We start from the raw sequence: 15197 nt of genomic DNA, 5'->3' as shown, positions 1-15197 counted from the left end.
GCCTGAAGGTCTCTTTCTTCTTGGGAGCTGTACCTTTTTTAATTTATCACTATATTACGGTTTAATATTAAACTTTGTCATTGGATTTTTAATTTATTGATTTTTAAATAAAAAAATAAACAAAAATATTTTTAAAATATTCTATTAATATAAGTGATAAATTTCTGTTAATTTCAATTTTCTTACGAGTTCTAAGAAAACTCATGAAATACAAGCAACTTTGCTTCAAATGAAAAAAAAAAAACTATCCACAAATATAAAAGAGATCTACTTAAATTCTTTGTAATTAATTAAAATTATTTAAAAAATTGCATCAAAGACTTACTTTATTTTTTTTTTAGAAATTTATTATTATTATTATTATTATTATAAAAACCTTGAGTGGAAGACAACTTGACAAGGGTACAAAGAACCATCATTTCCTTGTCTTGGGAGAAATATATTTTAAGTTCACACCTTTAATTTTTTTTTCTTTCTTTCGAAAAAACCTGATCGTTATCAAGATTGCCAGCTCTTCACAGCTTTTGTTAGTGAGATCTAACATTCACTTTTGAATTTTTGGTCTTGTTACAATTTTTTAATTATTTTTCGGCAGTAATTTTCTCACCTACTTGGTTTTGTTCGTTTTCACGGGATTACATTCTGTGTCAAATTATGCAACATGCGATACAAGATTTAATGCCGAACAAATTAAATCTTCGTTTTAATTAAAATAAAGAGACAAATTTCATAATTTGATATTTATGGATTATTTTAATAGTTGTTTCATAAATTAAAAAAAATTTTAAAAAATTATTTGAAAAGTTGTATAAAAATATAAAAAATTTTATTAAATACATTAACAGTAAAATTTTTTAAATTTTATAAATGAAATTAAAATAATAACACATTTTTTATATATTTAAAAAATTTAATTTAAAAAATATATATTATCATTTTAATTTAATTTGTAAAATTAAAAGATTTTACTATTAATTTATCAAATATTTTTTAAAATATAATTTCAAAATTTTGTGAAAAAATATGAGTGAATTAATTTTAAAAATTGAAATCAACATCAAAATAAAAAACATTAAAAACGTATTAATTTTTCTGCATTGTCATTACCATTTTTCTTATTCAAATCCCTGTGAAAGACAGCAAGAGAAGGGGCCAAGCATCTACTTCTTTTCCTAAATTATTTAACCAGTAAATAAAAGTGCAATGGCACATGGATTAGCAACAAATTGACCGCACATGCAGGTCACGTGCGCTTTAACGGTCCCTGACATATTCCCTTATCTTGAAATCCACATTTCCACGTTGTTTGATCTTTAGCTTTAACGAAATGCCACCCTCAATTTCAAATATTAAACTGTGTAGCATTAATTTTGACTCTAACTTCTTGTTTCATTCGATTCCAATTTTTAAATTCCCTTTTAAATAACTTAAGAGCCGAATGTCACGCAATTTTCTTGGATTCTCTTTTGTTATAATTATTACCGTTTTTTGTTATTCAAATTTTAGTGGAAGAGAGCTAGCTAAAGTCTGTTTGTATTTTTATAAAAGAGAATTTGATTTACGAAATTTTAAATTTTAACAGATAAAATGATTTTTGAATAAGTGTAAATTTTCAATAATAAATGATTTTTTAAGTTATTCAAATATTAAATTTTTATATTTGATTCAAAAAAAATTAAATTACTTAATAAAAGATTTTTATTATAATGATTTTCTTTACATGTGAATAATCACGTGATAATTATTTTAATTACTACTATATTATTAAAATTAAACATGTGACAGTTATTAAACAATTAAAATATAAAAAGGCTTTTATTTTTATATTGTTAAAAATAAGCTAGTTTATTATGATAAAAATATTTTTTTTTCAAAAAAATAATATCTATATATGATAAAATAAAAAACATAATATCTAATTGAAACAAAATACAATTAAGAACACAATCTTTAATTGATGTTTAAAAAAATAATCCGCAAAAACTACGTTTCTAAAAATATAAACCTAATCTTTAATTGAAAAAAAATTACTACAGATTATATTTTTTAAATTAGATTATCTTAGCTGATATGTGGTGAAACTCCACTATTTATAGTAATTTACCAAAATTAAAATATTAGAATAAAATTTTCTATTATTTTCTTAGATAAGAATTGCTTGATAATTGATAGTTGTACATGAAGTTTTCACACAAAGAAAAATTCCCCAACTCAAAATCTCAAACCATTTACTATTTTTCCTTCTTAAAATACATGGACTCACGGTTGGGGAGGGGATTTTCATGAAACCATTGAAGTCGTAAAACCAATGAATGGTGAGCTAAGTTAATTCTTTCTTTTCTTAAATTATACGAAATTAATTTCAAAAAATTATTTCATCCACTCTAAATGAAACTCTGTTCTTTGCAAAGACAGAGACAGTTTTACTTATGGTAGTTTGTTACTAAGCTAACTCCATGGTTAACTAATTAAATATTAATTATAACCATATCTGTATGCTTCAAACTTAATTAGAACAAGAGGTGGAAAACAATTTCATCAACACAAATTGAGTTTTAATTATTTCTAATTATTTGTAATGAGATTGAGATATGTGCTATATATATATATATATATTCCCATATTATCTATGAAACCTAATTTAAAGTATTAATTCTAATTATTTTAATAAAAAAAATTTTTCATAAATTTTTTTTTATCTAATTTTTGAGTATACATCTGAAATCTTTAAATTTGAGGTGTGAAAATTTGTGAACAGCTCTTTGAAGTAAATCTTTTAATGTTCGTTAAATCAGAAAGATGAAAGAATTAATGAAAAACAAGGGCCCAAATATTCTTCTCTTGGAGTTTCGCTTCACTTTTCTTTTCATTTTTTTCCTAAATTATTCAGCCAATAAATAATAATGTAATAGCAAGAGGAATGCATAGGTCTTAAAGATCCACAAATATAAAAAAGTTCTACTTAAAGTCTTTGTAATTAATTAAAACTACCTAAAAAAAATACATCAAAGACTTCTTTAGGTTTTTTGGAGTCTTTTAATAATAATAATAATATTATTATTATTACGAAAACCTTAAGTGGAAGACAACTTGACAAGGGTCCAAAGTACCATCGTTTCCTTTTCTTGGGAGAAACACATTTAAGTTCACACCTTTAATATTTTTTTGTTTTCTTTCGAAGAAATCTGATCGTTATCAAAGATTGCCAGCTTGTTCTTTACAGCTTTGTTAGTGAGATATGACATTCACTATTGAATTTTTGGTCCTGTTACTTTTGTTTTTTATTTAATTAGTTTTCAGCAGTGATTTTCTCACCAACTTGATTTGGTTGGTTTTCACGGGATTACATTCTGTATCAAATTATGCAACATGCGATACAAGATTTAATGCCCCACAAACTAAATCTTCATTTTAATTAAAATAAAGAGACAAATTTCATAATTTGACATTTAGGATAATTTTAATAGTTGTTTTATAAATTTAAAAAAAATCAAAAAAATTGTTCGAAGAGTTGTATAAAAAATATAAAAAATTTTATTATATATATTAACAGTAAAATTTTTTAATTTTATAAATGAAATTAAAATGATAATATATCTTTTATATATTTAAAAAATTTAATTTAAAAAATAAGATATGTATTATTATCTTAATCTAATTTATAAAATTAAAAAATTTTATTATAAATTTATCAAATAATTTTTTGAAATATAATTTCAAAAGTTTGTAAAAATTATGAAGAAATTAATTTTAAAAATTAAAATCAACGTCAAAATAAATAACATTAAAAACCTATTAATTTTCTTACTATTGTCATTTCCATTTTTCCTATTCAAATCCTTGTGAAAGACAGCAAGAGAAGGGCCCAGGCATCTTTTTCTTTTACTAAATTATTTAACCAGTAAATAAAAGTGCAATGGCACATGCATTTAGCAACAAATTGATCGCACATGCAGGTCACGTGCGCTTTAACAGTGCCTTTAACTGGTTTGTTAAAGTTTTGTTTGTTTCTTTGTCGGTGGAATCTTTTTCACTGTTTCTAAAAAAAAAAAAGGTGTTTTCCGTATCATCCACGGCCCAAACAGTGGTTTTCTGACACGACGCTTTCAAGAGGCATGGGATCTGAATTTTATTCATATTTAATAAACAATATAATTTGTCATGTGAACGAAAATAAAAACAAATATTATATTATATAAATATAAATAAATATAATTTTAAATTTTTATAAAATACGAATATGAAAACAAGTATAAAAAAATAATATAACATTTATTTGATATTTATATCTTATATATATTTTTATATAATTAATAAATATATTTTTTATTAAATAATATAAATTATTATTTTAGATTAATTAAAATAAATATATTTTTATTAAAAAATATCTTAATAGATATTTATTAAAAACTATCTATATATTCAAATTAAAAATTAAAAATAATTTTTTATTTTTTATTTTTTTAAAGACTATAAAAATAAAAACTACTCATATTTATTAAATATCTATAAAAATTAAAATAAATTTAAAATATTTATTAAATATAAATATAAAAATAAATATAATATAAAACTATATAAATAAAAAAAAAATATTTTATCTTTCCCTTATCCTAGTCATTCGCGTCCCTAAAAAGAAACGTATGCCAATTACGACTTAGGAGGGGAGCACGGCTTGTCTTTGGTCTGCGTCGGGGACCAGCCCCTCCCCCTGACATATTCCCTTATCTTGAAGTCCACATTTCCACGTTGATTTGATCTTTAGCTTTAACGAAATGCCATCCTCACCGACAAGTGGTTGTTGGAATCGATTAAATTCGTTTTTTTAATAAAAAAATTTTGAATTCAAATTTTATTAATAATTATTTATTAAAATTATTTTAAATAAATATTTTATAATTATTTATTTTAAATTATTAAATATGATATATTTTATTTTGATTTAAAAAATTAAATAATTTATTTACTTTTGAAATTAAAAAAAAAACCACCCTCAATTTCAAATATTAAACAATGTAGCATTAATTTCGACACTAACTTGTTGATTCATTCGATTCCGATTTTTAAATTCCCTCTTAAATAACTTAAGAGTCGAATATAACGCAATTTTATTGGATTCTCTTTTGTTATGATTATTACCATTTTTTATTATTTAAATCTGAGTGGAAGAGAGCTAGCTAAAGTCTATACACCACTCTAAAGCATAAATTTTAATATATCTTAAATTATTAAGACATAACATATATTTCAATTAAAGGTAAAGTATGAATTATAAAAGGGGACGGATAGAAGAAGATAAATAATTAAATTCATTATGATTTCAACAAAAGGAAGTATTCCAACTAAATAATATTCTTTCTTCGGAAATGCATAAGAAAAAGATGAAGATGCTTTTTCAAGAAGTGCAATGTGCAGTGGCAAGAGAGGGATGTGTCTTATTCATACTTTTATAAGAGAGAGTTTGATTTACGAAAACTTAAATTTTGAGAGAATGAAAGTGATTTTTGAGTAAGTGTAGATTTCTAGTAATAGATAATTTTTCATGTTATTTGAATGTTAAATTTTTGTATTTGATTACATGTGAATAATATATTATCAATATTTCAATTATTCTTATATTATTAAAATTAAATCTATGACAATCATTAAATAATCAAAATATAAAAAGATTTTTATTTTTATAATATTAAAAATAAGCTAGTTTATTATGAACAAAGGAAATATATTTTTTTCAAAAAATATATATATATTTGATAAAATAAAAAAACATAATGTCTAATTGAAAAAAATACAATTAAGAACGTAATCTTTAGTTAATGTTTAAAAAAAATTGTAAAAATTACATTTTTAAAAATATAAACGTAATATTTAATTGAAAAAAATTACTAAAGATTACATTTTTTAAATTAGATTATCTTAGCTGATATGCGGTGAAACTTCACTATTTGTAGTAATTTACCAAAATTAAAATCTTAGAGTAAAATTTTCTATTATTTTCTAAGATAAGAATTGCTTGATAATTGATAGTTGCACATGAAGTTTTCACGCAAAGAAGAATTCCCCAACTCCAAATCTCCAATCATTTATTATTTTTCCTTCTTCAAATACATGGACTCACGGTTGGGGAGGGGATTTTCATGAAACCATTGAGATCGTAAAACCAATGAATGGTGAACTAAGTTAATTCTTTCTTTTCTTAATTTATACGAAATTAATTTTTAAAAATTATTTCATCCATTCTAAATGGAACTCTGTTCTTTACAAAGAGACAGTTCTACTTATGGTCGTTTGCTACGAAGCTAACTCCATGGTTAACTAATTAAATATTAATTATAGCCATATCTGCATGCTTCAAACTTAATTAGAACAAGACGTGGAAAACAATTTCATCAACACAAATTGAGATTTAATTATTTCTAATTATTTCTAATGAGATTGAGATATGTGCTATATAAATATTCTTATATTATCTATGAAAACTAATTTAAAGTATCAATTTCAATTATTTTAATAAAAAAATTCTTTCATAAATTCTCTTTTATCTTATTTTTTGAGTATACACTTGAAATCTTTAAATTTGAGGTGCGAAAATTGGTGAACAGCTCTTTGGCATAAATTTTCTAATGTTCGTTAAATTAGAAAGATGAAAGAATTAGTGAAAGACAAGGGCCCAATCATCCTTCTCTTTATGTTCGCTTCACTTTTCTTTTCTTTTTTCCCTAAATTATTCAACCATTAAATAATAGTGCAATGCCAAGAGGGATGGGTCTTAAATATGCAAATTAGATTTGATAATTTATGTATTTGTATTATATAAAATATTAATATTCATATATTTATATTATATTTTATATAAAAATTATGTGTTATAATTCATGTCAAATACAAAAATATGAAATATATTTTTTTAATTTTATTAAATTCATATTTGGTTTTTGCTAAGATTTTAAATTGTCTTATTTTCAAATTTTTTACTCGTATCATTTCATATTATATTATGGTATCATATTTTAAATTGTCAAGTTTAATAAATTTTAATTTCTTTTGACTTCTTTTTTATAATTATTTTATTTTTTATTTTTTTATTCATAGTTCTATTCTTATTCAAGGGATTAGATTCTATATCAAATTATGCCCCATGAGATGCAAGACTTAATGACCAAACAAAGAAAGAGTTCATGAATCAAAATCTTTTTTTCTCCTTCCTTTATTTATCCTAACATATATATATATAAAAAAAAAACCTAAAATTTCAGTAGCATACAACAAAATTTTTTTATCATAATAAATTTAGTACTTAAATTTTTTAAAACTAAAAATTTTATATTTACTTTTTTAGTATTGAATTTGCTCAATTTATCAATGGTTACTTCAATTAAAGTATGAAAGCATTTCATGCAATTCTTGTGCATATTACCTTTAGCATATCTGGAAGTTTATTTGGACTCTAAAATATTTTGATAAAATACTAAAAATCTGAACATCTATGAGTTTTCATTTTTTAGATTAATATATGCTTTATTTATGCTTGTTGCAGGACTCTCCTTTTGATTGAAGTTGTTGAAAATGCTGTGAAAAGGTCTACTCTTTTCACTTTTCTTACCAGTAATTTATGAAATTTTTATTTATTATCATTGGAAATTTTTGTTTCAATGGTTTTTGTAGTGCTTTATTACTCTTCTGACTCAGATGTTAGGCTTTTGTTGGGTTCTTTATCCAACATTGTTTCCCTTGGATTTCCTCTATGTTACTGTCACTGTGCATGTATTGCATGTTTATAATTTGTTATTATTATTGAATAAAGGTTCTTTTTTATTATTATTATTTTGTAATTATGATTTAGTTTTGTTAGTAAATTAATGTGTAGCTTGTCTTATAAATTGCATGCATGAGGTGAGTTTCTCTGTTTCAGTTGCATAGAAAATATTGCATGAAGCTTTATTATTATTAATTTTATATGAAATCACTGTTCATAAATCCCATAAAAGAAACATGTTAATGGGGGGTTTATCTTTAGTCTTCAATGAATCCAAGGCTGGGGGGAGATCTATACCGTGTTATTTTTATCAAAATATGCCATTTTAGTCGTAGAAAGTTTGAATTGTTGGAACAATTTTAAGATTTTTTATGGAAATTCGAAGTGATTCTTTCATTGTTGGGAAAAAAATTAGAGGCTATTTTTTTTTTCATAAGAGCACAAACAGATAGATTTGTATTTAAATATGTTCAGCCATGATTTCTTGGTTTTTATTCCTATTGTAATTAGCTAATTCAACCTGTTGGCCATGATTTTGGGTCATGTGGCTTTGCTGGATTTATACATGTTGAATGAGTATTATTGATGTCCACATTACCTATGTTTGATAAGAAACATGATTGTGACTGCCCCATTTTCTCCGGTAATAGTTCGATAGCTTCACTAATTAAGACACATGATTGTTGGCTGGGATATTCTTAAAGAGGAAGGGTGTTCAACATGGCCTTCATGACCTGCAGTGGTGTTGAGAAGGCAACATTCTTGCTTGATGATTTATGAAGTTGAATATTTACCTTTTGATATGTTTGTTAAACACGGTTGTGCTTTCTACCAGCTTGGTTGTATAGGCTATAATGTACCTGCCCTTTTGTCTTTCAGGAAAGAAACAGTATTAAGATCTGTGGAAAAAGCAATTTCTTTGCTGTAAATTTGTGATGGATCAAAACAATGACCAAGAAAATAAATCTGATGCATCAACAGATGTTTCGCTGAAGTGCAGACGTGATCGCCCAAGGAAACATCCGAAATATAATCTAAAACAGGGGGAGAATCCAAATCTGAACTGTGCAGGGAATACCCGTATCCGACCTAGATTTGAAGGGGTGAACGAAAATCAACCCGGTCAAGCAAATTCAATCAATGATGCAAATGATATAATGGTGGGTCATTCTGTTTATAGTATTATTGAGGCAGCATTTGTTGCAGGATATTAGCTCACTGTTAGGGTTGGCAACTCTGACACCACTTTAAGAGGTGTGGTTTTCAAACCTGGCCATTTTGTTCCCGTTTCAACTGCGAATGATGTGGCACCAAATGTTCAAATGATCAGAAGAAATGAGATTTCCTTCCCAAGGGAGAGGAATGAGCAGCATGTCAATTCTCGTAGAAATGGATCAGCTCATTCATTCAATGAACTAGCTGTTGTCAACCAGGTGCCTCCAACCTGGTTTTCAAATCTTGGAGGCTTAAAAAGCAAACAATGTGCAGTCGGTGTCAACACAATTTGCTTATCCACTAATGACAAGAGGCATTGTGGTGCCTGTTGTCCTTCAAACTGTTAATTTATCAAACGGCGAATCAGTTTCCAACCAACCATCTTTCGTTACAAGCCAACCAGCTCATTTGGTGTCCTCTAAAGGCAAACAAGTGTCTGAAGCTGCTGATACATCAAATGAGGGAAAACCCACCAGCCAGATGCCAACAGTTAGAAATTAAATATTTATTGCTCAATCTCTAAGTAGTAACCACAGCATGCCAAAAGGCATACGAAGTGAAACTGTTTCATATAATCAACCCGCAACAGAGTTTTTTCTGGTGATAGAAGCCATATTAATGACTGGCATGCCCTTTGAGAAACTATTTAACTGTAGTCATGAAAAGAACTCAAGTACCCCCACAACGATCGGAGGCTCAAGGTGGTAATTTGTTGGTCAAAAATTCTAGACACAACTTGGAAGATGATCAGCCACTCTCTATTGAACCAATGCAAGCTGTACAGCCTGCTCATTCTTTTTCTGTGCTCAAACATTTGGAAAATTTTTGAATTGAAAAGTTGACTGAGCTGCTGAATGTATAATAATTTTGAAATAGAATTTTATTTCCATTTGACTAATCTATTATGCCCTAAGGTTTGACATAGACTGATACACTGCACTCCTCTTCAAGGTTGTTCGAAAAATAAGAGGGAAACCCAAGCATCTCGCACTGAAGAGCCAGCCATTAGATTTGGAGAAACTTAGCATGGAGATAAAGAAATGTATGATTCCAACAAGCATTCACAGGTTTCGAGGGTCTAATTCAACAGGTATTTTACTAGCAGGTTCTGGGCTAGCTCACATTTTGTAGAGTGTTTTAGTTGAATCAGATAGATTCTGTAAAATGTTTTAGATCCTAAACTAGGTTAATGAGCTAAATTATCCCTGGACAGTTATGACCTTAAAGCACAAAATGCTGCACGGGATCTTCTATCCTTTAACCTGAGGATCAAAACTGATACCATTACTTGGAATTAAAGTTTTTTTTTTTGTCACTTCACAGATTTATAGAAAATCTATCTTCATTTACTTTATGCTTTGTCATCATTTAGAATCCATTTAAGAGTCCGACTGGAGGGCTTCCCATAGCGCATTTTATGGTTAGACACTTAGTAAACGGCCCTTATTAAATATATGCGGCTTTCCTATATTAAGATCATCTAAGCATTGAGCACGGGACTTGTGATGTGGTCAATTAAGTGGAAACTAAATGTCTTTAATGGAATACAAAATCATCAGTGGCTATGGAGAACGTTTGCAAATGATTGTGATGTCAAAATCATGATAGGGGGTTTTTCCCGAACCCTGTTTGTTTTAGAACTCAGGTTAACTCTTGCACTGGGTTAAACCTTGCTATATAGATTAGCCTCCATTCTTCTACCAATTCATCATTGAGAGTCTCATCTCGCTGTCACCACCTCGACAGTCTCTTCATGAAGTACAAATCTTCAATAGAACGTTTATTGGTTAATTGACCGTAAATTTGAACATATAGTTTAGTTTAGTTGGTTCATGTAATCGTTTTTAAAAAGTAACATTCAATAAGTTTAAAATTCGAATATTAAGCTATTACACTTGTAACTTCTATTCTTAAATTGTGATCTCATTCAATAAATAAATTTATGATTTGAGTTAATTCTTCATTCGCAAGGAACCTTAAGTTCTTTGGTAACCAAAATTACATAAATTAGTTACCTTGTAAGGCTATGCTGCTTGATCTATTGTATCAATAACCAAATTGGTGAAAAAATAACATACAAGCCAATTTCACTTGCATTGTTGAATCACTTTATGATAGTTTAAAACTCTTATAATATTGCTAATGATCTTATCTTGGTTGCAAGAGAAGGTTCTTGAAATATTCAAATCTCAAAGTTCAAGTTCTATTATTTATAGATTTGATCTAATTGTATATCCGATTTGTTCGGTTTTATGTTGATTCACTAATTTATTATAATAATTATTATTATTGAAAAAAAAAGAATTTGAATCCCATGTACCATTCCTTGAGTTATGTGCTCTCAATTCGTATATATTTGATAATTTATGTATTCGTATTATGTAAAAAATTAATATTTTATATATTTGTATCATATTTACGTAAAAATTATATATCATAATTCATGTCAACATTGAAAATATAAAATACATTTTTTTAATTTTTGTTAAAGCTTATATAATTTTTGTTAAAATTTTAGTTAGTATCACATCTGTTTTTTTGTTTTCCAATATAGATCCAAATTAATTACTCGAACAAAATATCAAGCCTATATATATGCAAAGATTCCTTTATCATCGAATTAAACCTAAGTAAAGTAAATAACTTTCTTTTAATTTCTCTCTAAAAAATTTCTTTTAACTTCATCAATAACCTTAAACATGGGTTTTCATCTGTACCTGTACAATTTGTGATTTCTGGGTTTCCTTTATCATTAAACCAACATGTGTTTGATTTGGGTTATATTTTTAATTTTCCTTTGTAAATGTCATGAATTCATCATCATTATTGCATGATATCTTTTGGTATTATTGTTGGGGATACTTCTACAAAATTTGCCACAACTTAAATAAAAAATCTCCACAAAGTATATTGTAGGTAAATTTGTGGTATAATTAACTTCAAATTCAATTTAATTCATTATATTTTTAGATACTGATATGGGTCTTGACACATTTTGAACACTTTAATGTTCATATTTGTAGGATACTTTGATTTTTAAAATTAATATAAAAGATTATCAAAAACAAAATTTATTCATGTTCGATGTCCTATCACACAAGTTCATATAACATAATGTATAAATAACATACCACTAAATTAATTATTAAATCACCACAACAAAAACAAGCATGGAAGACCATCTATGACATGCAAGTAGACAAAAATATGTACTACTTATCCATACAAGCTGCTATAAGGAACTAATAAAGAACCAGCAAACCAATGTGAACATAAAAAACCATGTTTCTTAAGAGTACATGAATTTTGCCAACATATATTTTTGAAAAATCAAAATAAAGGATATTAAATGAAATGTCAAATAAAACCAATTAAATCCAATAATTCTTAATAGCGTATAATTAAAAGTTTTGGCTTGACTCTCAAATTTAGTCCCCAGTGGAGTCCCCAAGCTGTCGTAATGGTTTTTGGATCACCAGATGTAAAAAAGTTTTAAAATCGAGAAAAATAAAAGAGAAGTTGCCACCAATCTTTGTTAGGATGTGATTGACTATCCAAAAGTTTATCCTTTTAATAAAACTATAAAAACGGGTTTAAAGTTTATCAAAAAGATAAATTTCGATCTACGAAAAATCAGGTTGGGTCCGGGAGTCGGTTACGCGTGAGGAAAGATTAGCACCCCCATAACGCCCATAAATTGGTACTATTTAATTACGCGTTATTTTCGATGTTGGATAAAAATGGTTTTAATTTGAAATTTAACACTAATTCCCTTCAATTGGAAAAATAAAATTTTGCTAAAAATTTTTATTTAGAACTATTGAAAAAATCTTTAAGTTAAAAAATTATCTTAAAATTCTCCAACATTTAGGTAGAATTTAAAATAACTCTTTTCACTTAAGATTTAACATAATAATCCTTAAAATGAAATAACAATCTTTATAGAAAATAATTGTTAGTGACTCTCCAACATCTAGGCAGAGTACCAAGAATTATTTCTTTCGGAATGTTATTTTTATTTTATTTTATAATATCACAAAAATTTTTTTTTAAAGTATTATTCTTTTTTTATTATAAAATATTTTATCATCGAACAGTAAATTAAAGAGAGAATAATGCAGACAATTATCAATGATAACATGCTAACGTATGTATGCTAATGTATGTCATGTAAAATGAAATGCAATTTAAGAGTTAGATTCTTAAGTATAATAAGACCACCCCGACTCTCCAACATCTAGATAGAGCTTAAGTGCGACTGTTTATATTTAAGATCTCAATTTACTATTATACTTTTTATTTATTAATCTTATTATCAATGTGAATTAAGAACTCGTGTGAAAAACTTAATGAAATGGAGTTTCCTAAATACTCCATCATTTAGGCAGCATTCGAAAACAAACCATTTCATGTGAGATTTTCACACGTGTCCTTAAAGTTTTGAAATAAATTTAGGGTAAAGGTTTAGGGTTTAAGTTTAGGGCTTGGGGTTTAATTAAAACGCGAACATCTCTAAAAATCTCCATCATCTAGGAGGATTTTTTAAACAAGTTCGATTTTTATGATTTTTAAAAACTAAAAAAATTCTTATATATTTCTTTTATGAAAATTTGTTAATAATAATTCTTCAACATTTAGGCGAAATTATTTCTTTAGGAAAATATTTTTTATTCCGTCTAACATCTAGGCAGAAAAAATAAAAAGCTTATCCCATTATTTTTATTATTTAAACATTTTTAATATATATATTTAGTTATTATCCTATATTGTTTTCATTTTATTATTATTAAAAATAATTAGAAAACTTATCCTAACAAATTTAAAGTTTATCATGCATAAATATAAAAAAATATATATACTTAAAATAACAAAAATAATAATATATAAAAAATTAAAATTTTGTTTTTTACTTGAACCGGACCGGTCAACGGTTCCGTTAACGGCGGTTCGATTGGACCGAAAAAGGTTCAGTTCGACGTGCGGTTCGGTTGGATTGAAAAAGATTTGGTTCGGACCGGTTCGACCGGTTCATTGACGGTTCATCTGAATCGGCTGGAGGTTGGCTGAGGTGGGTCGACGGGTCAATTTGCACGGATCTTGGGTTGGGTTTGGTCCAAGCGCGGATCCTCTTATGCTTTAAACGGCGTCGTTTTGGCCCTATGCTCAAAACAACGTCGTTTTTGCTTTTATATTTTCTATAAAAGTCAAGTTTTTTTTTTAGCTCATTTACCATTTCCACCAAAAAAAGTTTCCTCAGAGCTCTGGGTTCTCTCCGGCCATCTCGCCATCTGACCGCCAGAGCACCGCGTCGGTGTTGCCTTGTCCACCGTCGCCGGTGGCCAAAAATTTCAAAAGTGACCAGAAGGTTCCGTTCAACCTCCTAAGCTCAGATCTGGTGCTCTTTTCACCGAAAATGACATTAATTCACGTAGATCGAGTTTTGAAGTTTTTGGTATCCTTTTCTTTCTCTCTTTTTATTTTGGTTTTTGAAAGCTAACTGATACCTTTTTTTTTTTTTGGTACAGATGGCTTGACGCAGGGTTCCTCCCTGCGGGGAGGACTGTGTTTTTTTTTTTTTTGAGATTTTCGTAGATCCGTTTGGGTATTTGGGGGGTGAGTTTTTTTTTCTGAGAGATTTTTGGTAAAGAAGCGTGTTTCTACTGTTCTGGTTAAAGGATCCGAGAGTTTCAGCTCGATCTGAAAGGAGGAAGAATCGAGTGTTTTATATGGTTGAAAACGGTGGTTGCGTGTGCTGATGGAGTGAAGGGACTGGACGAGGGGTGGTATGATGGCTGGGGTAGTGGTAGGGTGTGGGTAGCCAACGGTGTCGTGTACGGCACCTGCTAGCACCAGCCTTTTTCTGTTTGTTTCTTCTTCCGTTTGGATTTTCTGTTTGTCTTTTTTCTTTTCTTTTTTTTAAAAATTTTTTGATATAAAATTTTAATTTTTTTAATTATAAAAATATAAATCCGGACAAAATTCAGTGTCTACACAAAATAAGTTCTTTGACATTGCATAACAATTCCTTGAAACCGTATGATGGGACATCCTGATAAATTCACAATATAATGGAAACTATTAGCAGAATTAGAAACATATAATTGGATTTCTTTTATTAGGAAAAAGAAAGATTTGAGGTAAAAGAATATTTTTTTTCTCTCGCTTTTCATTAAAAATTCATTATTTTAGAAATTTAAACAATCCAAATTAAGTTGAGCATAAC

General features: G+C 27.4%; 1 pseudogene; it reads left to right on the top strand.

Annotated features, from left to right (window-relative positions):
* The first annotated feature begins 8693 nt into the window (after positions 1-8693).
* Positions 8694-10105, top strand: LOC149519162 (protein METABOLIC NETWORK MODULATOR 1-like; annotated as a pseudogene).
* The last annotated feature ends 5092 nt before the right edge of the window (positions 10106-15197 follow it).

Source organism: Durio zibethinus, chromosome 4, assembly GCF_047325235.1.
Source record: "Durio zibethinus cultivar Kanyao isolate XHJ-2024 chromosome 4, ASM4732523v1, whole genome shotgun sequence".
In the NCBI taxonomy this organism is placed as follows: Eukaryota; Viridiplantae; Streptophyta; class Magnoliopsida; order Malvales; family Malvaceae; genus Durio; species Durio zibethinus.
The sequence above is the reverse complement of the archived record's forward strand: the minus strand, read 5'-3'. Positions and strand labels throughout refer to the sequence as shown.